This window comes from Suricata suricatta, chromosome 3 (assembly GCF_006229205.1).
Source record: "Suricata suricatta isolate VVHF042 chromosome 3, meerkat_22Aug2017_6uvM2_HiC, whole genome shotgun sequence".
Lineage (NCBI taxonomy): Eukaryota > Metazoa > Chordata > Mammalia > Carnivora > Herpestidae > Suricata > Suricata suricatta.
Window position 1 is genome coordinate 69,934,365 of NC_043702.1, and position 27,493 is coordinate 69,961,857.

The window sequence follows — 27,493 nt, forward strand, 5'->3', positions numbered from 1 at the left end:
TTCTCCCTGTACAAATTCATGTATATTTATTGATTTTATACTCTGGGTTATAATGTAGTACCACACTATTTTGTTGCTTAAAGTATTCCAGCTGTGGATACTAGGGGCTCTTTGAGTAGGGCTCCTATGTCCTTTTGACTTTTCTGAGTACTTCCTAATTTTCTGATAGTACAAGATGCTCTAGACCTCTAATTATCCACTTTTCAAGGAGTCCTGGTTTCTTTTATTAAAGAATGGTATTTAGAAACAAAACTTTGGGAATGTTGCTGCTACTGGAGTGTCACTGCTTCCATGCCCTCTCAGTGGATCAGATCTAGGAAATATATGTATGTATAATAATCCACACATGTATACACATCCATAATGATTTCTGTGTCTATACTAATCTAAACGTAAGTTTCTGCTGACATCTCCAACTCCAATCCAGTACAGCATGGTTCACTGTAACCTTGTACCCCTGCTTATCTGTAACTTCCGTCTCCAACAGTAAGAAAATCTGGATCCCAGCACCCACCATCCATGTATTTATTTGTTAGACCCCTGGATATGTAAAGCAGTTCATAATTGCTAACCTATACTCCATGAGAAATAATCTTACCAACTACAATATAATGTCTACTTAAAATACCATTTTCCAAAGTCGTCAGATTTCTGCTTTTTGTCCCTCATTCCCTTCAGTGAGGATGTATCATACAACTATAATACAAGTAGATTCTTTTGTCAGAGTCTGCATTCACACTGAGACACATACCCACATACATACACACACAGTCCTCTTTTTGTTTTTTAATGTATATTCAGTTCTTACATAAAATTATTTTTCTTTTCTAGCCATACTGACAACTAGTTGACAAACAAAAGACATTTATTGTACACAATGTGACGTTCTGATATACACAAATTATGAAAGGATTCCCCCCAAGTTAGTTAATATATCTGTCACCCCACATATTTACCTTTTCTTTTTTGGTGAGAACTGTATGTTCTACTTTCTTAGAAATTTATTTCATTCGTTTATGCAGTATTACCAACTATAGTCACCATGTTACAAATCAGGTCCTCAGACTTTATTCTTCTTATAACTGAAAGTTTGTATTATTTTACCAAACTCTATTTTCTACCCCCAGCCCCATTCACCATTTTTCTACTTTCTGTTTTGATGAATTGAATTTTTTTTTAATGATTTCACATATAAATGATACCATGCAGTGTTTGTCTTCCTCTGTCTGGCTTATTTCACTTAGCATAATGCCCTCCATTTCCCTACATGTTGTCACCTAAGACACAAATTCCTTCTTTTTTTAGGGTTGAATATTATATTCCATTGTATGTATATATATTTTGTTTCTTTATCCATTCATGCACTAATGGACACTCAGGTTATTTCCATAAGTTCTTTAGTGTCTATTTTATATAAATAGTGTATTTAAATACCTGACATTCCTTTCTATTAGTATATATGTTTGATTTGATCCTTCATACTTTAATACTTATTTCTGAGTGGACCCCACAGCAACTAGCACAGTCTCAGACCATGAAGATTACTCAGATACTAATAAAATAAGCAGCTTCTACAAATTCATTTAAACTACTATATTAAGTTGATTTTAACACAGTTAAGTTGTTGGAGGTCTCTCAATAAAACTGTAGAAGGAAAATGTTCTCTACAGTGTTATTAAAAATTCAATAACAAGTGGGGTATCAGGGTGGCTCATTTGGTTGAACAACTGACTCTTGATTTTGGCTCAAGTCATGATCCTAGGGTCGTGGGATCCAACCCTGCATCAAGCTCTGCACTGAGCATGGGGCCTACTTGAGATTCTCTCTTTCTGCTTATGCCCCTCTCCCCAACTTGTGTGCACTTGCTCACTCACTCTCTAAAATAAGTAATAATAATAGTTTTTTTAAAAATATGTTAAACCTATAGGCTGGAATATGACCAACACACAACCACTACAGATTATTTGTAAAATACAAATTAATTGAGATAATATGCACCATATGTGTACATCAAAACAGCAAACTATATAATAAAAAAGTACAGCATGTCATTTAACATATATATCATGTGCATGTCTGCCCATGAAAAGAAAACACTGAAGGAAGGAGCACATACCAAAAAATTATTTTTTAAGTTCCTTTTTGTCTTTCTTTTTTTAATTAAAAGTAAAGAAGGGAAGATTTTGTTAGGGCAGACAATGAGGAAGACACAAAATCAGCAGCTGTGTCCTGAAGGTCCACCTCGCATCCAGGTAAAAGATGTAAAGAAAAGCAAGCAAAAGGCATGGCTGCAAATGCCCCAAGATCAGCCATAGTCTCAGACTAGCAAATAAAAATATGCTTACTATAGGCAGAAGTACAGGAGTGGAAGCGAGAGCTGCCTGGGGAGCATCCTGAGACAGGTGGGTCCTAAATGAAGATTTAGGAAAGATTTAAGTGGGAGGAAGAAGGGAGATGAATTGTAAATGGAGACAGGTATGAATAAGTGCATCATCTCATTCTATAAAAACCCAAGGATGATCCTAAGCAATGACAGCCATTTTGGGAACTTCAGTTTCAAGTGTCCAACCCTCTGGCTACCAGCCATCTGGCCAAGTTCTTGGGGTGGGTGGGGAGGATGTGGTTAGCCAGTCACAGAGTTGAGAACACTCAAGTGGCTGATAACAGGAACCTAGCTGTGGGTTTTCAAAGATTAACATTTTTACATTGGAATTTATACTCCATCCCTACAAATTTTGCTTTTTAAAAGGGAGTAAGACAAATAAACACTGGTAACCAGCCATTACACTGAAAAGTTCAATGGCAATAATGACTGAATTTCAGCTTGTCATAACTTTTCAGTGCACAACACTGTGCCCACCACCTAGCTAGCCACCTCCAGGACCAGATCACACACAGGCGTAAACACAGAGAGAGAATCTTCATCTCAACTGAAGAGCTCAGAAGGAATTAGTATGTGCCAAACGTCTAACTGGACAAAGCATATGTTTCACACAATGTCTCTCGGTCTTCACAAGCAGCAAGGCAAGGATTAGTCTTAGAAATGGCCATTCGGTGTGGAAATGGCAGAATAAATTCACACTCAGCTCTGTCTAGCTCCAAGCCCGTCATCTTTCCACTTAGACTGGTGTCATGTGTTTCAACAAACTCCAAAGCAGACTTAAACATACATTTAGTATCACTCTTAAAAAAAAAAAAAGATATCTAATCCATTTTTCCTCAAAATAATAGTTCTTTTAAAATGTAACTTATATTCATACACAATGCAAAACATCCAATTTTAAAACCTAAAGCATATTCTCAAGCCCCAATAAAGTTAACCAGTTATGATTTAGCAAAATAATATTTTGCAAAACCCATAAATAAGTCAACTTGATTACAAGTTTTTTAACTGATAGCAAATCTAAAATATTAAAAACTCAACATTTTTCAATATGAAGATCTCAAATTGAGACATGAACATCAAGACTGATGTTTTTTTAATTCTTAGTGAGAACTAATGTAGTTTGTGTTCTAAAATATATTACCCTATTCCTCTCTATGCCCTTTCTTCTCCCCTTCCACTTACTCTCCCCTCCCCACAAAGAGAGATCCTGGTTCTACGGTTAATTGCAAAACAACCAATCTATTCTGTGATCCATAAACCACAAAATAGGGGTGCCTATTGGTGAAGGGTCTGACTCTTGATTTCGGCTCAGGTCATGATCTCATGGTTGTGGGTTCAAGTCCCATGTCCAGCTCTGCACTGGGCATGGAGCCTGCCTGAAATTCTCTTTCCCTCTGCCCTCCCCTATGCCACCAAATAAATTAAAAATTAAAAAATATAAGCCAGAAATTTAAAAAAAAAAGCTAGGACCCATTGACAGTTTAATCTCCACTGTCCTGAGACAAAAAACCAAGTATGTCAAGCACATGAGAGTTACTTTGCCCAAACCTCCTGAAAAGTTTTTCATACTAAAATGATTTAATTTCTTAAGTACTCTTTAAATGATTAAGAGAGAGACTGTCAAACACACACTATGGACATTTGAATATCACTGCCAAACCATAGCACATTAATTCACACAGGAGACAAATGCTATTTGTTATGGAGTAAAGCGCAATTCAGGACAAAAGACAATGTCTTCTCTTTAGACAAACTGAAGGAGAACTTTGGTAACTAACCTTTTAAAAATTTAAGAAAAAAGTTTAAGATTCAAATTTGGAGATGGAGAAAAGGAAAATGCCTATTTATTTTATTTATTTTTTAATGTTTATTTATTTTTGAGAGAGAAAGAGAGTTAGAGAGCAAAAGAGAGAGAGAAAGCATGAGAAGAGAAGGGGTAGAGAGAGAGAGAGACAGAATCCAAAACAAGCTCCAGGTTCTGAGCTGTCAACACAGAGCCTGATGTGGGGCTCGAACTCAAAAGCCGTGAGATCATGACCTGAGCCAAAGTCAGACACCTAAGCAACTGAACCACCCAGGCACCACTGTTTTTTTTTTAAGAGCAGAGGAAGATGCTTTATTTATTTTTTAATATAATTTATTAAAGTAATACATAAATGAGGAAATATAGTATAAAAGTAATTTTTTAAATAGGAAAAACTGTTCAACCTTACCACCCAAAGATCTCCAAGAATTTTCTACATACACAAACCAATTAAAGGACCTACAACCTGCACATACAGCCTTACATGTATGAAAGTTACATAATGCAGATTTTGAAGAAAAGCATAAATGCAATTATAGCATGCATACTACACTATGACCTGTTTTTCAACTTAACAGCAAATAGAAGACATCTTTCTACATCACCCCACCTGTACAATGCTACTTATTATTCCATTATATGGGAGACCATGTTTTCCACCAAGCTCCTTTTGAGGTAAATATTTGGTTTCCCCACTTTTTTGCTATTAATCAATATCGCAGTGAATATCCATGTAATAAAACTTTCTCTCTTTATACAATTATTTTCTTCACATAAATTTCTAGAACTAGATTTTCTAGGTCAAAGAGCTGGCATGTTTTTTTTTTTAATGTTTTTATTTATTATTGAGACAGAGAGAAACAGAATGAGTGGAGGAGGGGCAGAGAGAGAGGGAGACACAGAGTCTGAAACAGGCTCCAGGCTCTGAGCTGTCAGCACAGAGCCTGATGCGGGGCTCGAACCCACGAACCATGGGATCATGACCTGAGCCGAAGTCGGCTGCTTAACTGACTGAGCCACCCAGGCGCCCCATGGAATGTTTTAAATTAGCACATTGAAAGGCTTCCCTCCAGAAGAGTTGTCTCCATTTATTCTCCCAAACTGTATGAACGTATCCATTTCCCCATCACCCTTACCAACACCTCAAACCACAAGGAAAAAAAAATTATATTAGCATCAAGTAAACCCTTACCATGTACCAGACGCCATCTTAGAAGCTTTATGTGTATTCTGATAGCCTTATGGAAGTAGGTGCCCACATACACTTTATACCTGCTTCACTAATGGGAAACTAATGCCCAGAGATAAGTAACTTGCCCAAGGTCCTACCACTTGTCAAACAGGCTGCTGGGTTTTGAACCCCCTTCACTCATTGCCAAAACACAAACTAGAGCAATTAAATTTCTCAAAAAGATCAAAATCCTCGGCACTCATTCTAAATGGAACCCAGCCATCTCCTTCCCCAGCAAAATCTACTGAAAACTCTGACTTCAAGAAAAACAGAAAGACAGCTAGGGTCAGGAGAACCGAATTCAAGGTTGAGCTCAGCCACTTTACAGGATGCTGCTGTGTGAGTTTGGGAAGACTGCTAACCTGAATCTCCTTCTTTGGCTGAAAGCTGCACATATCTACCATCTCTACCTTAACTGCTGTTGTAAAGCCCAAAAAAACATCCCTTCCTTCATAACTATTTGCTGAGCCCTTTCCCTGTGCAAAGGGACCATTCTACCTCTGAGTATCTAGGAAGAGATGAACATCAACTCAGAAAAACAACATACCAATGCTAGAGAGCACGTGAGCATGAGTGAGTCACCAGGGTCGCAGGGAAAGGAACCACAGCATTCCACAAAAAGAGCAGCTATTCAAAAAGATAAGAGGAACACAACACCAGGGAAAATACATGAAATCATATAAACAGAAAATCCTCTAAGTAAATGTACATTTTAGTTAGTTCTATTTTTTTACAAAGACATATACGAAGAACAAAAGGGAATCAAATGATGGATACTGCATCAAACAAACAGTAGTTATTCTTTTCTCTCCTTTTCCAAACTTTACAGAGCATTATTTAACATTTATAATTCTTAGAATATTTTATTTGCTATGAAAACAGATGAAAGTGACTAATTCTGACTGAAATAATGTATGTAAAAGTGGGAAATCTAAAACCTTCCATGAACGGTATTATTGTGAGAGCATGAAATAATTTGGCATTCTGCATAATAGCATTACAATGCAGTAGCCCAAGTTATTTTTACACCGCCACTTGGTTTCCAGCTCACCTGATAATGTACATTAGTCACGTCTTTACAGTATTTTTTTAAGAAATGCGTGCATGTGGGAAAATGGCCCAACTGTACAAAAAGGTCTGTACTAAAATATAAGACTGTCCTCTATCCCAGACCCCCGCCGCCCTCCCAAAGGCAATCACAGCATACATATACTGATATATACCTCCAAAGATACTCTATGCACATATACCTTTTTCATTTAATAACATTCTTAGAAGTTTTTCCTTAGGAGCACATATAAACTGACCTCATTTTTTTAACATCTGCAGATCACTTTCTTATATGGATGTACCAACATCTATTTAATTCAGACTATGCACTATAAAAATGCCTGAGTGGGGCACCTGGGTGGCTCAGTCAGTTAAGTATCTGACTCTTGATCTCAACTCGGGCCTTGATCTCAGGGTTACCGAGTTTCAGTTCAAGCCCTGTGCTGTTCTGCTTTGAGCATGAAGCCTACTTTAAAAAAATGCCTAACAATGTTATTAAACACTATGTAATTATTTTTCCTTACGTTTTGATTTTTCATAGTAGGAAATTTTACATCTTCTAAGTTTTTCAGCAAGGCCCATTAGACCCACCAGCACCTTCTGAGACACAGGTCTCTGGGCTCCTTCCCCAGTACTTCCTGCTTCCAGCCACACCCAGGCTGCACACAGTTCTCCTAAATATTCCATGCATTGCTCATGCTGTTGGGTTAGCTGCAATCCATTGCACCTTCCTTTGGTTAATTCTTACTCAATCCCTTCAAGAGAGGGTTTAGGTATAACCTTTCAGAAAGAAAGGCTCTCCCACCCCTCTGGGCAGAAGAAATGTTTCTCTGCTTGGCCTCCACCACAGCCTAGGGCTTGCACTTAACCTCCTTGAGATGAATCTGTATTTGTCAGCCCTGGCCACTAGCTTTTAAATTTCTCCAGGAAAGAAATTATTTTATTAATCTTTGTGCCTGCCAAAGTTTAACATAATATCTGGTACACTAAATATATTTAATATTGAATCAAGCTAGAATGAATAAGGAAGCCCCGGGACACCGGTTAGGTGCTAAGCCCGATTTTAGACGTACTACACAAACATTATTTCTCCCTGAGCACAATGATACCTAGTTTACAGATGAAGACACCAGGGCCCTGAAGTTAAACTTGTCCAAAGGCAGTAAGAGAGGGCTGAAACTTGACGCCAAGTCTATTTTACTCCAGAATCATTGATTTTTCCATTATACTTTTGGTCACAAGTTCTGATGCCAAAAGTTTAGTGAGGAGATGGAATATGCAGTCCTGAAGGGCAGGACATCTTCATAACTGTTGTGGGTAATCCAAGGGCATGACAAACGAAGTCAGTCAAACGCAATCTAGAATTCAGGACTAAAATGGCAGAAAACAAAAAGTTATGAACAAGCAAATCTTTTCTAGAGCATCACAAATGTGCACGAAGCACACCCCAGCAGAGTGTTTTGGGAGCCATTCAAAATAAAGAGGACAAGCCGACTTAAGCAGCTGTGATATCCCTGCTTAATCCCACCAGCCCGCTCTCCCAGTGAGCACTGTCACAGTACATGTTTTTCTTCCCACCCCCAACTCCAGGGCATCCGCAGCCCTCATACTACTTGCTAAAACTGATCTTTGGGCCTGCACCTGTAAAAGATTTAAAAGCTGATCGATTCTGTGCAGAGCCACCCCTAGGAAGGCCCAGGAGTAGGTGAGGGGCAGGACAGAGAGCAGCACCACAGGAGCAGGTACTGGGATCCTGTAAACCTGCTAGGTGACCTACAGCCGGATATGGACGCTCATCTGCAAGGTGCACAAAGTAAGAATTTCTGCTCCCATCTTACAGCCTTAGAGAGTATGAAATCAGACCATCTAAGAATAACCACTTAGCACAGAGCCTGGCACCTATTCCATGACTGAACAAATCAACCAGGGAACAAGCCCACCCCCTCCTGTCTTCCCTAACAAGACAGAGATAAGGGTAGGCAGTGGGGAAGCCCTGTAACTAACACAGGCAAAGGTGGGAACACAAGAGGAAGCTGTTCCTCCCTCTCCTACATGAGAAAAATGAGCCCTTCAGCACCATGCAGTTAATGAACCCAAACCTTACTCATTAGGAGAGACAAAGCAGCAAAAATTGTCCCAAGGGTAAACAGACACCAATACAAAAGACACACAGGCTGAAAACAAAAACCAAAAAACACTTTCTCTCCTATTATAAGCCACAACCAAACAAAAATGCCTCCTAACTCCTTAGGAAAGGTAGAATATGGTAGTTCTGTAGCTAATGTTGTAAAGAAATAGAATGCAATCAGCTTTCGATACACTACAAGGTGGAAGAAGTAGGTACTTAAGGTGTGATGAATGAAGCACATACTCACTTCTGACTCTCCCTCCCAAGATTAAGGGAGTAAGGCCGGGTTCAGGCCTAGCTGTTTTGACCTTAATGTCTCTCATTTCTCAAACAACTTTCAAAAGTACTCACATTCCAAAGTCACAGAAAACAAGCTCAGGGAAGCTGGGTACCATGCCAGGATCACACTGAGACTAAGTCGCAGTCAGGTCACACTGAACTGGGACCCAAACCCAGTCTGTCCGGCTTCAAAGCCCTCACTCACCCCCACAGACAGCACTCAGGAGATGGGCAAAATGGACTGAAGGGGGTCAAAAGGTACAAACTTCCAGTTGTAAAACAAATAAGTCCTGGGAATGCAATATACAGCATGGTGACTATAGTTAGGAATACTGTATTGTATAATTGAAAATAACTAAGAGGGGCGCCTGGGTGGCCCAGTCAGTTAAGCATCCTACTTCGGCTCAAGTCATGATCTCACGGTTCGTGGGTTCAAGCTCAGAGCCTGGAGCCTGCTTCAGATTCTGTGTTTCCCTCTCTCTCTCTGCCCCTCCCCCTCTCATACTCTGTCTCTTAAAAATAAGTAAACATAAAAAAAATTGTTTTAAAGAAAGTTACTAAAAGAATAGATCTTAAAAGTTCTCATCACAAGGAAAAAAATTGTAGCTATGTGTGGTGATGGATGTTAAATAACTAGACTTATTGTGGTATGACTCCACAACATACAAATATTGAGTCATTATGTTGTATACTCAAAACTAATATAATATTGCATATCAACATATCTCAACAGAAAGAAAAAAGACACAAATGACAGAGAGGAAAGAGGGAGGGGGGTTAGGCCGGGGTCATGACCAATAATAAATGGCCTAGTGACCAGCTGGTTGACAGGGTTTAAAGTCCAGATTTCAAAAAATTGAGTACTTTTCAATGACTCTTTTTTTCTAGCTTTATTTACATATTATTGACATATATATGTAAGTTTAAGGTATGTAACTACGATGATATGATCCACATACATATGGTAAAGTGGTTACCACAATAAAGTTAGTTAACACCTCCATCCCCACATCGAATTACCACTTCTTAATGTGTATGGTGATAACCTTTAAGATCCACCTTCTTAATTTTCAAATATGTAATTTTATAGTCACCACACTGTACATTAGGTCCCCATTTAGTGACTTTCTGATCTGTGACCATCCAGGCCATTCCCAGGCAAAGCCCCAAAGCATTATTCCTCACCCTCCACAGGGCCAGGTTCCTTCCTCTTTTTCATAAGCAAGGAAAATACTCATAATATAATTTCCCTAGAAATCTCTTGCCAAAAGTCCACTTAAAAGGCAAAAACAAACCTAATATGGGGAGCTTGCTACTTGTGAGCATTAATCCAAAATATTAAATAACTAAAAAACAGCCTTAGCAAAATTAAATATGAATGTATGTAAGTTCCTAGAAACAAGCAATTTTCTGAGGTGTCAGTTCTTACTAGAGATCAATAGCATAGTAAGGCACTATCGAAAGCCTCCCTGAAAGAAGTGAAGTTAAAAGACAGGCTAGGACACACATAGCCAAACATTCTCAACGGTACGATCCTCTTGTGACCTGTCTGGTTCAATCCAGAATCCCATCTTACTATAAATGCAGACTGCCAACTCACTTCAGACTGACTGAAACACCAACAAGCAGGGGAAGGGGCCCTTCAGAATAAGTGCAATACAACACACTTTAGGACTAGGGTCTATGGGAGGAAGGGTTCATTACCCATCCCCTCCTACACAACAAGTTCTAGTCCAAGCCTACCCTGAGGACTTCAAGGAGTTCCTACAGGGAGGCTGGGAAGTGCTTCTGGAACCAAATCTCCAACTGGCTCCTGGAAATTTCCAAATGGGAACCCCAGAGGGGCCCCAAACCCTGTCCCTCCCCTCCTCAGAGGGGCCTCTTTTATGGGTATCACCCATTGGGCACACCTAGATGCCAAGCCTGGAAACAGCCTTGCCCTCTACCTTTAGTCAGGCGCCAAGCAGCCCTTTCTGTTCTAGAAGAAGCTTCCACTCTGCTGCAGAAAGTATCTCCCATGAGCACCCTTCTTTGTGTTCCCTTTCCCTCTGTTGTAAATGCACAATAGCACGGTACTATCCAGCTGAGTTCAAACTTTGGCTGACCCAGGTTACTTTGAGCTCCTTTCCTTCTCTACAAAATGAGGGTGAGGACAACAGAACTCTATGCAAAGTGTTCTGCGACAATGACATGAGCTAATGCATCCTAAATGCACAATAAAAGGTACTGAACTGACATTAGTTCTCTTCCTCCCACTAACATCATCTCTCACCTGACCTACTTCAAAAGCCTCATAACAGAGAGCCCTGCCACCCATCTGTCCCCGATCCAGTCTCTCCACACCACTGCCGCCAAAGCTTTTCTCCAACACACAGTTCTGATTACATCATCTCCCTGCTTTCAAACCTTTGACAGCTATCACTTGCTTTACAGGATCAAGTCCACATTTCTTAGCCTAGCATGCAAGGCCTTTTGCAATCTGGCTCTCCTCCCTGCCACTGTACCCAAATGCCAAGCACCATCTGTTCTAGGAACAATACTCCAAACATGACTTCTATTTTCACGCCTCCCTACCTCTGCCGGTCATACTGCTGTCGCGAAGAGCCCCTCACCCAGTTCCCTAGTTGGCAAAGTGCAATGCATCCTTCACCCCCTCCCTGAAGCCTTCCCCAGCGATCTTATCTGCCTCCCCCTCCTCTTATTCCTCTTCCTTCCCCTCCCTTCCTTCTCTACTCTCCTGCTCCACACCTGTCCTCTAGTATTTGTACTATGTATGCACTTGTCTCCTCAGACTGAGGCAGAGTTGGGCTTCAACCTCAGAAGGGCACAAATACTTTTTTTCCTCAAGAAGTATTTGTTGGAAAAATTATTGGAAGACTTCCACCAAATGAAAACAGTTTCTAATTTGTCAAACAGTTAACACCTTCATGGTAACTTCTTATTTCTACAACTCATAAGGATATTATATTCCTTGAGCTAAGATTATTCTTAATGAAGGAAGCAAAAAAGCACTGTGAGAATGAAATGTCTTTATAAATTCCATCTGCTTAGAACTCAATCACTATCCCTCTAGAAATGATTATCTCCTCCTTTTTTCATGATGGGAAGGGAAAATGATGCTGATTCTTCCTGGCTTGACTTTCAGTATGTGGAGCTGGACAGCTTAAGGAGTCCCTCTTACTTAAGTAAAACATTTCAGAAAGGAAGGGATAAACTAAACTGTTACTTAATGGTAGGAAAAAAAGTGTAAGAAGCTCAAGTGCACCTGACCTGAGTGCCCTTAGGGAATCAGGTTCATTCTCAGAGAACAGGTGCCACCTGGGCAGAAAGCAGTATGGGCCCTGGTCTTCCTGGGACCTGCTCTTGCACAAGCCATTAACAAAGCCACATGTCCCAAGACTCAGAAAGAGCTTATTAGAAGAGAACACTTTTTGGTTTACCCGAAGTGCCAAGGAGTCAAGGTCCATAGATATCTATTTAAGCTGCCTCCAAAAACGTGTTCTTGACTTCTTCCCATTTGAAAGTTAAGATACATTAACTGTCTCTTTACATGAGCCTTTAACAAAGCACAAGCCAGGAAGGAGAATCACCCCTCCTCCCCACTGTGAGGCTCTGAGGCCCTTCAGGGAATCAGGGAAGCACTGACCCCTCTCCTCCACAGGAAGGCTGTTCCCCTGGTTTGGCAATAGCCCTGTTCATAAACACACACATATGACTTGAGTGAGGTGCTACAGGCTTACTTCCTCTGAGTAAAACAAAGTGTGTTATTCTACACCACACTCAGGCAACAACACTCTACAGGAGTCTGCAGAGCTTCTCATGTTCTCACAGACCTTAGTAAATAAATGGATTTTTAAAATATTGATTTTCATTAAAACCAGATAGTTTGTTAGCAACAGCCTCATGCCAATAACAAAATACCCTTTTTTCCTCTGGTTCCTTCTCCTCTATAAAATACCACCTAAAAATATCCTACTTGTTTGTTCAAAACATTTCATATAAACATCTCATTGTTTTGATATAAAAACAACCAACTAACTTATAAAGATTATCTTAAAATCATAGTCTTATCTGGACTTCTACAACAAGTACCTTAAAATTGGCAATTTAAAAAATACTCAGAATAAGCAAAAACTTCCATCAAATTACTGATCCAGAAAGCTGAGCTTAAAAATATGGTTAAGAGGAAAAGAAGGAACAAAAGGACATGTTTCCGGCACCTCTAAGCCAAGCACGGTGCTAAGCCTATTACATAGGTTCTCACCTTCATCTTGGTATGAAGCCTATGAAACAGGATTACTGCTCCATTTTACAGACAAAGAGACAGAGGTCAAGTAAACTGTCCAGAATCACAAACAAAACCACAGTTCATCTGACTTCAAAGATCATACTTTTTTCACTATACCCTATATATTTGTATTTTTAAAAGAGAAGGAGAAAAAAGAGAATGCTATGTCTATTTTTAGTATACTACTATAGTTACAGAGTGCTCACTGTCCAAGACAGACCTTATTATTCACAACAAGCAAATGTCAATATATAGAACGGTTTTCCTACCCTCTAAGGGATTAAATATAAGAATGTGCTGGGAACTACCTATGATAGCTACCATTCTTCCCACAATACTGCTTTATATATACCATACTATTCTTCATTAAGACACAGAAAATTTCTGAGTTTAATTTTTCCCAGACATACAAGCACTTGGAAGGATATCAAGGGAAAAAACTTAAATATCAAATTAAGTTAGCAAAGTCAGCTACAATAGAAACTTTTATTTACATGTCTGAGTTTCCAAGACACTGTACATATAAAATTATTACCCTGAGGGTGTACTTAGATTTATGGCTGTACCTAAAAGTAGCATAAGCATTTATCAGAAACATACTGTTAAAATTTATCCAATAGAGGCAGAATTAATGCTTATTCTTAAATTAATATGCTTAGAATAAATCTTTGTAGAATAGTGTTTTACAATTACAACTCAGATACCTTGTCATTCTGAATAAAATCCAACCACCAAAATGTTTAACACTCAAGCCATTTTAACCAATAGGCTCATGGTTTATAATCTTAAGATGCACTGAAAACGTATATCCATTTAACCAGGCCAACTATTCAGAATACCACCATGTTTCCAACCACAACTGGAATCAATTAAATTTGCATCCACTTGTGCTACTAATAAAATTAATTTCCAAGCAAACTCTAAGCTATTATATATACATATGTATATATATAATGGCCTACTTATGAATTGCTACAATTAAAAAGCCCGTTCTCAAATCATAGGGAGGAAAAAGCATAGTCTAGGACCTATTCTTGCCCAAAATATTTTACCTGAATTTAAACCATGGCTCTAATTTATAGGAAATATAGAGGGCAAAAGACAAGGTAACCACCACCACAAGGAAACAAATTCAGATATGGGACATCCTACAAGTTCTCTTCTAAAAGTCAGGAGGGAGATGGAGGGGGTAGTGATAGTATTTTTCTACATTTAAAAAGACTAAGGTGAGGAGCACCTGGGTGGTTCAGTTGGTTAAGCACCCAACAACTCTTGGTTTCAAGCTCAGGTCATCTTATGCTCATGAGATCAAGCTCTACATTGGGCTCCACACTGACAGCATGGAGCCTGCTTGGGATTCTCTGCCCAAGGATTCACTATTCATGTGATGTGATTGCTCACGCGTGGTCTCTCTCTCTCTCTCAAAATAAAAATAAAAATAAATAAACAAAAAAAAAGACCAAAGGACAAAATCAACAAAAACCCACAGTATAACACTGTGTAAACCTTGACTGAATCCCAGTTCCAAGAAAACAGAAATGGTGACTAACACCATTTGGGGGATAATTAAAGGACATCAGGTTAAAGGTGGCTCAGTCAGCTGAGCGTCTGGCTCTTGATATCAACTTAGGTCATGATCTTGCAATTCATGGGTTCCAGCCCTGCACTGAGCTATGTGTTGACGGTGTGGAGCCTGCTCCAGATTCTCTCTCCCTTTCTCTGTGCTCCTCCCCCATTTGCTCTGACTCTCTCTCAAAATAAATAAACTTAAAAAAAAAAAAAAAGACTTCTATAAAATGACATTAAGAAATCACTGTTGGGGCGCCTGGGTGGCTCAGTCGGTTAAGCATCTGACTTCTGCTCAGGTCATGATCTCACCGGTCATGAGTTCAACCCCATATCTGACTCTGTGCTGACAGCTCAGAGCCTGGAGCCTGCTCCAGATTCTGTGTCTCCCTCTCTCTGTCTCTCTCAAAAATAAAACATTAATAAAAAAAAAAAAGGAATCAATTAATTTTATGAAAAGTGAAAATGAGGTGGTGAGTTTTTTTTTTTTTGTAAGTCCTTAGTTAGAAATACATACCAAAGTTCATCAGGTGGAATTATATGATGTCTGTGATTTGGTTGAAAGTTTCAGCATATTAAACAACACAACATTGTTCTCTGGCAAAGATGCTTTGCAAAAAACATTTCTACAATTCAATGCATTTGGGAAATGCTTAAAACTCTACTTCCCTCTAAAGAGATTTACAATAAATATTTAAATGGTGCTCAAAAGTCCTGCAGTTAAAAAGATAATTACTGGGGTCTCTTGGTGACTCAGTCAGTCAAACATTAGACTCTTGATTCAGCTCAGGTCATAATCTCATAGTTGGTGAGATCGAGCCCCACTGTGGCCTCTGCACTAATAGCATGGGGACTGCCTAGAATTCTTTCTCCCTCTCTCTCTACCCCTCCCTGCTTGAGTTCTCTCTCTCCCTCCCTCCCTTCCTCCCTTCCTCCCTCCCTCCCTCCCTCTCTCCCTCTCTCCCTCTCTCCCTCTCTCCCTCTCTCCCTCTCTCCCTCTCGCCTTCCCTCTCTCTCTCCCTCTCTCTCTCCCTCTCTCTCTCTCTCAAATGAATAAATAAATGTTAGGAAAAAAAAAGAGAAATACCTATTTTACTTTGGTTAACTCCTATCTTCCCACTTATTTGAACATAGAACCTTTTTTCAGTGCATAACATCCACTAATTTCCCAAAAATCGGTTTTCCACGAACCTCCTTTGGAAATTGCTGCTTTATCTAGCTACACTCCAAGGTAAGGCTCTCCTAAGTCACAGACATGCTCTAAGAACCCTGAATAATTAAAAAATTCACATACTCCAATAATAAAATAATTATAAATAAATAATTTACAATTTTATCTATTTGCAACTTAAGAGCCTCTCACTTTTTCTGTCTTTTGGATCTATAAATAAGTATATGTTGACTCTTTAAGTTAACACGTTTTAATTTCTAAAGCAAACTCTAGTTTTTTTTATGTTTATTTTTGAGAGAGAGTGAGGAAGAGAAAACATGAGTTGGGGAGGAGCAGAGAGAGAGGGAGACAGAGGATCCAAAGCAGGCTTCACGCTGACAGGAGAAAGCCCAATGCAGGACCTGAATTCACAAACCATGAGATCATGACCTAAGCAAGTCTGACACTTCACCTACTGAACCACCAAGGCACCCCTAAGTCAAACTCTATAATACAAAATTGCCTCTACAAAATTTCCCTCAAGTGGAGTTAAATTTTTCTTATTCAAATCTATTTCCTTTTGAAATCTACAATGGAAGAGATTTCAAATTCTTAAGTAGTCAAACCACACCTAGTATTTTTCACTTTCAAAACGTCCCTGAGATATTTCTTTTTTAAGTTTTTATTATTTATTTTGAGAGTGAGAGTGCACACAAGGTGGGGGGTGGGGCAGAGAGAATCCCAAGCAGGCTTCTTGCTGTCAGCACAGAGCACGCACGACATGGGACTTGATCTCATGAACCATGAGATCATGACATGAGCCAAAATCAAGAGTCAGCTGCTTAAGCAACTGAGCCATCCAGGAGCTCAGCCCTGAGATATTTCAAAGGCTCCTCAAACCCTCTTCAATGACTCCTCAAAATAAGTTACTGGTCTCACAATAACAAAACACAAAACAAAACCTGAAATCAAAACTCTTTGATAGTCTTTCAGGTAGTTCTTATGGGCGTCTAACAATTTTCCTCGAAGTCCCCCAGATTCGCATCTTTCTGTACCAGAAATGGATCTTTTGAGTAACTGAACAACTAGATCCCGAGGCAGATTCACCTTAACCACAAAATCTATCTACTCCATGGCTAAAAGTTGAAAAGCAAGCTTTCAACTAATAACTGCAGTTCATTTAAAAAATGTGTCCTATTCCATTTAAGAGCCTCAATACTTAAAAACTCTTTGGAAATACACTTAAAAGAAGACAAAAATGGCTAACAAAGAAATCTGAGCTAGAAGCCCCTGCTATAAGGAAACAATAAAACTTGATGTATCCCTTGCATCTGGGAGGCAATTTACAACATTCAAAAGGCTTTCATACACATTCTGTCATTTGACCTTCAAAACCCTAGAGAGATGTCTGTTTTCCATCATGATAGCATATATCTAACATGGCTCAACTTGAAAGCCAACAATTTGTCAGCCTTCAATTATCCTTACCATGGAGAGAATAATGGCATATGCAATTTGACTCAGCTGAGCCATGGAGAGGCCATCACCTCCTGCTTCCCAAAGGGGACCCTCAGGCCAAATCCTACCATGGGAGTTCCTCCATGGTTTTGTTTGGGGCTACTTGCAGACAGCTAACTGTCCACAGGTTTTTGGGTCATCATACAACCCATCCTCTAGGCCTTGTCTTTACTCCACAGGAGAGGGACTCACCTTTGAACTGACTGCACCTGCCTCGCATTGTCTAGTGATATTTCTGCAGCATCAGCCCGGGGACCTCCCCATTTTCACCCATGTCAGTGTTTCCAAATGAAAGAAGAACAATGTTTAACTGTGGGCAACACATGTGAGGACAAACCAAAAAAAAAACCTCTGGAATAAAAACATCCTGGGTTTGGACCCTGGATCTTCCTGTCTTGGCCTTGTGCATTCCTTACCCTCAGATCCCTTACATGTACATGGGGCACTCCACCTCCTAAGGCTGTTGAGGAGTGGAGAAGAGAGAAGCCCCCCCACAGTACCTGGGTTCTCCACTGCCTCCCTCTTCTCCCAGGAAAGGGAAACAAGCAATTTAAAAAGCAGATTCAGATAAGACAGGACTCCAGCCATCAAGAAACCTCCAACCCATAGGTAAAGTAAGCAGGCCAACAACTTAATAATAAAAGGCAAAAAGAAAAAAAAAACACATTGTAATTGTTCAAGTAATGTGTTGAGGCATGAAACAGAAGCAACCGCGTAAATGCAGAGGGGGAGATCAGAAAAATGTTAATAAGGAAGCGGTACTTACTTGAGCTAGGCCTTGAAGGACAATGAAAATGTAGTGGGGGGTGGGGAGAACAGCCTCCCCAGAGGCAAAATGGATAGAAAGTATGTCACAGTTATGGATGGGCCCCTAGCTAGAGTATCATTTGCAGAGACACAGAGAAGATAACTGGGTCCGGAAAAGAAAGTTAGGAGTCCGATCATGGAGAATGTTAAAACCTTTGAATAAAAGGGGAACAGCCCTGGCTCTCCCCTGTCCTTGAATGGGTTGTGCCTTCAGCTACAAGTAACAAAAATTACATAACTACAATACAAGTGGAACGAAAACATGGCCTCAAAACTTTTTGGATCATGCAGCCCTAAGAGTAAAAAAAGTAAACATGTACCCCCAACATGTTATAAGTTACATATAATTTATGCATATTTAAAACACTAGAGTTATGACTTACAGGTGTCTACTAATATAGTATGTACATTATAAAACATCCATTAAAAACTTCTTAAAGGATGAGAATGATTCAAATAGCATTTTCAAGTTTATTTTTATTAATACAAATCCATATACACTGTTTGTACCAATTTACTATTCTGATTTAAAAGTCATTTCCGGGGTGCCTGAGTGGCTCAGTCAGTTAAGTGCTGGACTCTTGATTTTGGCTCAGGTCATGATCTCACCATTAGTGAGTTCAAGCCTGGCATCGGAGCCTGCTCGGGATTCTCTCTCCCTCTCTCTATCTCTCCCTCTGCCCCTCCACCACTCCATCTTTCTCTCTCAAAAATAAATAAGTAAACTTTAAAAGCCATTTCCTAATCTCACAATAGTGCATTTTCTTGTTCCTATATCCTTACATCATTATCATTAAACTTTCTTTGCAAGAATCTTTCTAAGCCTCTTGCCCATTTTTGTGGGAGTTGGTTTACTTAAAAATAGATAATATACTCCATAAACCCACTTACATATATAAAGTACACCAAAGGCAAGAATACGAATGAGAGTACCATTGGTATTTCCACCAAGTTGTAAAATGCCCACTCATCCCTCAGGTAACCTAAGTAACGGGAGACTATCAGATATACCAAACAGTGTCAATCCATCTATTAAATATTAGTAAAGCTTTTTCTTTTCTGGATAAAGTTCTAATATTTTATTCCTTTCCATACTGGATGATCTGGCAAACTCCACTTGGAGATAACTGCTTCAAACAATAATAATAGTAAAAAATAATTCTTCTCACATAAGAAGTTCTGAGTCACAGTGATTTTAGGGTTAGTTAATTCAGCTGCTAAAAAAACTCACTGTGTTCTTAGGTACCATCCATCTTTGTACTCTGTGATCCTCACAGTATCAACCTGTTCTATCTCGCTGACCACTTTTGGTTCCTAATATGGTGGTACCCTAAAGGTATCACATAAATATTCATTAACCAGTCACTAGCAACAAGTATGATTACTAAAGTTGACTTGACTTAATCAAGATTCACTCCCTCAGGCAAAGGATACACACAACTTACCTTGAAGTGAATGGCCAATGAAAAACTAATCAAAAGCAAGATTATGATACCAAGTAATATGAAAATTATTATAGCAATGGCCTTCACAAAGAAGCATGTAACCATCAGAGTGTGAGTCAGCCTAGGCCCAGGCGGAAAAACCACCCAGCTGAACCCAGGTCCGACTTCTGAAACCCGACCAACTGAACATAGTCAGTTTAAGCCACAAGAAGGAAAAGGAGACCAGGATGGGGAATGCTCTGGTTTAGCCATCCCTGGTATAATACTCTATCCATGCAAGATAATGGGGGAAGAAAAAACTATACTATTTCATTGTTACAGATTTTTTTTTAATTCAAACATCTAGTTCAGAGTAAGCACTCAATAAACATTAATAATTGATGTTACTAACCCCCAAGTAATTTAGAATAAAGCATGGCAAAGAGAGAGGAGTATAATGGGATACATGATAATAATGACCAATTCCCTACTTTTTTACAATAATTCACTATCCTGTGACACAAGTGCCTGTATATGCAGCAATTCAAATCCCCACAGAATGTGGAAAAGTCTCAGACTGTGGGGTGTACATCACAGAAGCATTAAAAATGTTCTTACCCTCTGACACATTGGTATGTTGTTATGACCAGCAATACCACTTTTGGAAACATATGCTACATTAAACAGCTAGCTCTTTTTGTTTAGCCAGCTCCCTCCGTCTTCCATTAACAATAACCTCCTTCTTTGGGGGACATTTTGTCTCCCCACAGTCCCACCTTGTGGGTCTAAATGGAGACTGCCAATCGTAACTCTCCTTTGGCTGGCATCAGGCCAATCTGAGTTCTCTCCAGGGTTTTCCCAAATTGGAACTAAGAGCAAAGAAAGAGCCAGTTTCTTGATGATGGGAGGTTTTGAAGCTACCAGCAGCCAGGTGCCCCTATATGGGGCAGTGTGCTGGGCCCTGTAATTTAATGAAGAGTAAATCACATCTGAGTCAAAGGGCTCTCATAGCCTAAGAGATATTTCTTTTCAACACACCTAAATGTCCAAATGGACTGACTAAATAAATTATAATAACGTAGTAATGGATTTACCAAACAGCCATTAAAACAGTGCCAAAGAATTTACTGATATGATGGGGGGAAGCACATTATGTAAGTATATACTGTACTTTAAAATGTGCAAATATATTCACCCTTGCATGTCAAATCTTTTTCACATTTCTTCAAAAGCACGTGTAATAAAGGATCCTGGTTTTGCATGAGTATGTATGCATGAAAAGAACATAACCAAGTGTTTCTTAGAGACTGCCCTACCCCCACCTGGACTCACAGAGGTCATATGCCACTGTTCATGAGAGGCAAGTAACCCTAGGTGTGCTGGGGTGGGGCAGGAAAGGTGATGAGTCACTGTGGCTCTGGGCTGTATGACTGAACATACAGGGTTCACATCTACATACACTGTAGCCAGAGATTTTTACTAATGAATTCCTTCCCAGTAGTGACAAATATCTGTACTAAAATCCAGGGACTATGCCATTCCTCTGCAACAATCTTCTTGTCTTTGACATTCTTGTCTATGGAACTCTTTCTTTCCAGAATATTCTTCTTGACTACACACACTTGCAAGAGCCCTTAAAGACCTCTACTGTAGAAGAGCAAACTCCATCAATACCACAGCCTAGCCAAACCAGACCGCTTTCACTCTCCACAAGATATTTCCTGATAGCCTTCTTTATCAAAAGTCTCCCCATATCATTCAAAACCCAGTCTCCTGATAATAAAAAACCAGAAGCTGTTCTTCTGCTTTGCTGCTCTTGTCCTCTTCTAGTACACTGATAATAAAGTCTCACAACTCCACTAGCAAATGTGGCTTCGTAATGCTTTCTCTACTCACACACATGGAAATGGCAGCTTTTAGTCAGGCAATCAGTACTTATTGGTACACACTCTTTTTTGAGGTTTAAGCCCCACTGCTTAATTTTCTGAAGAGGCAGTCTTCTGAGAATAAGTTTAAAAAGCTAAAGATGGACAAGCTGCTCAGACATAAAAGAGCCTATAGCTTAGCACATAATTTTATTTTAGAACCTTTTAAAGAAAATCCATACCAGCTTCCAGATGAGTGTCAAGTTGTACTCAGTGCTCTGAAACAGGCAAACAGGACACAGTAGAAACATTTAGAGTCATGGTGAAAATGGGTCACCTGCAGCCTACTACTTACTTCTTTACCGTTAAACCAACAGCATAGAGGAAGAATTTATGTAGCACAAAAAGAGCTGCAAAATTAGACTTATCCAGTAGAAAGAGCCCAAAAATGATGACACCAAAAAAGGGACATTTATCCAGGCTATATTATTCCGCTGAGAGATACCAAGATGAAAAGCAAACAATATGTGTATTTCTTATTTTTAAAAAGGCAAACAGATCTGAAAATTAATTTAAGAATGCTGTCTGGTTACTAGTCTGGATTATAAATCACACTAGACCCTGAAGCCTACTTAATAAAAGAAAAGTTGAAAATAAACAAATGATTAATTTGAGGTATGTGAATTTTTGAAACTCTTCTTGGGGAGAAAGTTTTATGACCATTATTACTGATCTGTTTTTAATCTCTGACATCAAAGCATAGATGTTAACCCTGGGGTTCTGAAACCAGAATAGCCCATAAATGAAATACTGTGAGAAGTTGCCACATATTACCATTAGTACGTTTGTCAAGTTTTGCCAATTCTCAGGTGACTTCCTAAACAAGAGGGGTGGAGAGGAGGGTGAAAATCAGAGAACCTAGGTTCAAGTTCAACTCCACCATTTATAGATGACATCCAGCAAACTGATCTAACTTGCTCAGCCTCAGTTAACTAACTTGAGAATTAATGGTTAAAATTATTTAAGTAAAACCCTTTGTAAACCCCAAAGCAACGTGCTTATATTACAGCACAGGTTCCACAATGCCTATATTTCTCAAACTCTTGGAGAACGTTAAGGTTGAAAGATAATCCCATTTTAGAGATGATGAGAAAATCAAGGCCCAGAAAGGTGTTAGAGCCTTATACAAAAACACAATTGTAAACTGGTTGGGAGGAGGTTCTAATTTTCCACCACTGCAAAACACATTTAAAAGACAAACAAAGGCGTAAGTTAAGTGTCTAACTCTTGATATCGGCTCAGTCATGGGTCTCCCAGTTCATGAGTTCGAGCCCTGCATCAGGCATTAGACGCCACACTGACAATGCGGAGCCTCTTTGGGATTCTCTCTCTCCTCTCTCTCTGCTCCTCCCCAGTGTGCTCTCTCTCCCCCCAAATAAACAAACTTTAAAAAAATTTTCTTTAAACACAAAGACAAAGTATTCTAGAGACTAAAACAAATCTCTCCCCAGCAACACACACACAAACACACACACACACACACACACACACACACACACACACACACACACACCCTCTGCTTCATTTTGCCTTTGTAAACTTTACTCCTATAACAAGTTAAACTAAACTTTCCATCAGAAAGATAAAAATAAAGCCATTTCTCTGACTGGGAGGCTTACAGACAATTTTCAACCCAACCTAGACAAAATCTTTACAATTGGGTTAGACATGCCTAGAAGAAAAATTGACATAACAGTATAACCTCCAGCTAAGCTGGCAGTCGTCATTATAATATAGATTATAGTTATACCAGCCCAGAGATACTGGTTTTAATGTTCCCTGGGAGATAAAGAATTAATCAGCAACTCTGAAGGGGCTATTGCCTAAAAACGGACAATTTAATCAAGACAATTTCCTTGTCTTTAAAATTGTGGCTTCAATCCCCCAGTATAAAAAACCCACGATGGCACCAAATAAATGGAGTGTGGTAAAAGAGACAAAATGATATTTTTTCCTACAGGCTCTTATGGGAAGTAGAAAAGGGCTGACTATGAATCAGTTATGCTTTAGTTCCACGATGGACATAAATTATGATAATTTGGACATTCTGGTGGTTAAACCAGGAAAGCAGGAAAAACACTGCTGCTAAGTCCCAGCAAAAGTTAACTTTGTGGCATCACAGCTGAAAGACAGGGTCATGAAAAAGTAACCTTACATTTATTTCTGGACTTTCCTGCTCCACTAAAATGGTTGACACTATTTCCCATCCCTCATTGTCACATCACAACAGTCCGGAAGCCTGGACCGAGTTCACTTGGCAGGTAACAGGAGCAAGACTAGGAGGAAGTCCTGAAGGATGTCAGATACCACATTTCCTTTACTCCTGCATACTTTTCATCTCTGTATCACCAGGATATATTTACCATGAGTTCTCACCGACACCCACCAAACATTCTGGCTGACAAACTGCAAATACTGGCATACTCTCAGCAAGGTCCCTCCTGAGATCTTTAAGTAGATTAGATGAGTAAAACATTCAGATTACTACTATAATGACCATCTCTCAGTCACTCATAAATTCTTATTCCCAGCAATCAAGAAGCTGCTGTTAAAATCCAGGAATCTTCTAGTAACAGATCAAAAATACTTCCAAGCTGGCCAGAGGAGCTTCACAACTGCTGCTGCTTCTTCCCCCTCCCCCATCCCGGAGTGCCAGCCTGGCAGGAATAAAGATGACCCAGGAAGGGGGGCGGGGGGGGGGGGGGGGGCAGAGTAAGGGATCTGGTGAAAGTAAAGATGCAGACTACCCTCATTCCCACTACAGAGAAAATCAACTTTCTGTACCAACTAACCAGGTTTCCCCTTTCTTCTTCCATCCCCACCCCCTTCAAACATTAACTTCTGCAGTCTGGTGGTCTGGTACTTCCAGAGTTAGTGACCTCAGCAGTCCTAAACCCTTTCTCAAAGACTCTGAACAAGGCACTTCCTTTCCGTGCCAGACTTTGAGGCCCATCCACGGTCAGATTCAGCTTGCCTTTACCTTGTAACCCTCCCTGACGGCACTGATCCTAGGGTCAAGTTCAAGATGAAGGTGCCCTCCTACCCTCCCCTAGGTGACTCCAGCGGGGACAGCGCTACCGTTAGGAGGCTCATCACCGGAGGCACAGTGATCTAGGGCTGTCAAGTGCGGGCTGGAAGGGAAGACTGTGGCGAGCCTAGCGTCCTCCTAACTCCTGGCCACGGCGCGATATTTCTACCTGGGCACCGCCGCATTTCCTCCAGGAGCCTTACACAGTAAGTCAAGTAAGTTTTGAGGCTGCCGATCCTGAAACCTTTCTGTCTGCAAATACGCCACACAATGCCTAGGGCTTCCTTCCTCGCCAGCTGTTCCGGATAGCTGCCGCGCCAAAGCCAGGAGCCCCCCCAAACTCCCAGCACTGAGCGCCCGCACCCCGAGTCTTCCAGTAAGACGTGAACCTTGCCATAAGTCCCCCCAAAAGTAACCACTCTCCACTATCCAAGAACAGGGGGATTCCCAATCTTGATACAATCAGTCTTTCTCAGCTCCGCCTCAATGTCTAACCTTACTCCCCCCCCCCAAAAAAAAAAAACGTGGATATGCTAATCGCGGTGTTTCGGAAAGGAAGCAATGGACTTTCAGCCCAGACTGGAGCAATATCACAGCCCCCCCCTCCCCCTCCTCTCCGTCCGCCGGCTTAAGTTCACCCGGCAACTTCGCGACTCGCGCTCCCCTTCACTCCGGGGGGCGCCCTGGACTCCCCGGTGCCAGGCGCGCTTCTCCTCCTCCTCCCCGGCCCCCAGGTACCAGGCGCAGCCCAAGCACTTGCCAAGCCCGCAGGCTACAGAGGAGGCGGGAAAGGGGGCGAGGAGGCGCGCCGGGCGGGGGTGGTCCCGAAACTCCAGCGTGCTGCCGCGCGTTCCCGGTTGCCCCCGCACCTCAGTTCTGCCGTGGGCGACTCGGTCCCGCGCGGAGGGGACCGTGAAGGGAAGGCGCCGACTTTCCAGAGCCGTCAGGACCAAGGCCCGGGGCGCCCAACATGTCCAAGCCTATCCCCGGAAAGCTCCCGGGTGTGCCCAGCCAGGGAGGGGGCGGGGAAGAGAGGCTCCAGAAACTTTCCCACATGCCTTTCCACTCTCCCCATCTCCCTCTCCTCCTCCGCGGGACCCTCTGCTCCCCTCAGCACCGCTGCAGCTGGCCGTGCCGGGGACGCTGGGAGGCCGGCGGCGGCTCCAGGGCGGCGGGAGTTACCTGCCGGGAAAGTTTCCAGCTCCTCGGCGCGGTTCCCTACCCCAGCGTCGGGCCTCGGGGCGCGGCCAGCTCGGCGATCCGCGGCTGCCTCTCCTCCGGCTCCCGACGCTGCCACTGCGCCCGCAGCTGCCACAGCGAAGGCTGCGTTCCGGCCCGTCCCCCCGCCTTGCGCGGCCCACACCGGGGCCTCATTGGCAGCGCGAATCCCCGCCCTTGCGCGTGTTCCCGAAGGCACCTTCCTCTCGCGCGCCCGCCCGGGCCGCGCCTCCCGCGCCCCTCCCAGCCCCCGGCTGCTGCGGCTCCCGGGACCCGCTGAGGCGCAGCGCGCGAACTTTCCGCCCCGCGCGGGCGCAGCGCCTCCCCACCCCACCTCTCCGGGTCCGGTCTCCAGCGCCTCGCAAGAGGGCTAGTCTCCTGAGGCTGCGCCTGGGCCCCTCTGGGCCTGGATCAAGATGAGTAGTCGTTTTCAACCTCTTTAAAATCAGTGAAATGACAAGGCGTTTTGAAAACAGCCGAAAACGACATGTGGGAACAATTAGCTAAGTGAAGTTTTGGTGGATGCTTCACGGTGACTTTTGTGGCTTTCTTGAATTCTCCCTGCCTCACTTACACTCAAACACACACTCCTACACTCAGTTTCTGAGGCAGGAATGAGCTCAGGGAGATCTCCCCTGCTGTCTTTTTCTTTCCCAAAAACGAACTAGAGACGTTCCGGGACGGGTGATTGCCCGGGGGTCCCCAGGGCCCAGTGGCTGCAGCCTCTGCTACCGCTGCCGCAGCCTCCTCCCACAGCCTCTACATCCACGGAAGGCCAACATCGTGTTTCTGTCGGTGGGAGGAGGGAGGGAGGAGAAACAAAGATGTTATTATTGTTTCGGTTGGGAGCAGTAAATTAAATTCCCGAGTTCCCAAAATGTTTTGTTATTTCCCAGCAGAGCGAAAGCCGGGATAGGGCCTGCGGATTCTGGGGTCCTGGATTCAGCCAGCACCCTGCAGAAATCCTAGGCGGTCAATTCAAGCCAGGCGCGGGGGGCAGGGCGGGGGGAGCTCAGCCCACTCCACACCCCAAGCCCTTTGGACCAGCCTTGGTCGCAGAAAGATCAACTAGGACTGCTGCTGTTCTGTGTGGCCTGCGGAAACTGTGCCCAGGTCACCCCAACGGTGTGTCTGGAGCTGGGAATACAGAAGTTGCTATAAATGGATTTATTGGCAACCCCTAACCTTGCTGTGGCAAACCCGCCTTTAAAGACAACTGTGTTTTAAACAAGTTCCCCATAAAAATTTCAACCTCATGCAGAGCTTCCCAATATAAAGATACCTCCAGAGATGGGTGACCATATTTAGAGTTCTTATGAAGAGGGACAGGAAGCAAAATGCCACACAGTGTTCCTACATAAATAAAAGACACCTGAAATTGGCTGGATTTTTCACCCATACTTTCAAAGGCCTGATTATTACTGTGCTGTTATTTGAGCAGTAAACATCAGCAGCCTTGAAGTCTTCCTCAAACAAATCAGGACATGAATATTTACAATAAAATATTAACTTATTAAACCAGAAATGTATTGACTTATTTCTTCCCTCTGAAATGGCTCAACGCTGGAAAATATGGTAATATGTTTTATTTAATTTCTCTTGAAGTGAAATGCATAAAAGTTACCAATCTTTCAACAGATGAAAAGGCAGACAGCAACCTTAGAAATAAAAGAATGACACAAAAGAAAAAA

General features: G+C 41.5%; 1 protein-coding gene across 6 annotated transcripts in view; it reads right to left on the bottom strand.

The window, feature by feature from the left end:
- Nucleotides 1-25,887, bottom strand: part of TANC1 (tetratricopeptide repeat, ankyrin repeat and coiled-coil containing 1) — a 238,930-nt gene extending 213,043 nt beyond the window's left edge. For all 6 annotated transcript variants that reach the window (XM_029934532.1, XM_029934530.1, XM_029934527.1 and 3 more), the window contains exon 1: nt 25,767-25,887. The gene's annotated coding sequence lies outside the window, so the exon portion shown is untranslated. The remainder of the gene's footprint in view (nt 1-25,766) is intronic.
- Between the last annotated feature and the right edge of the window lie 1,606 nt (nt 25,888-27,493).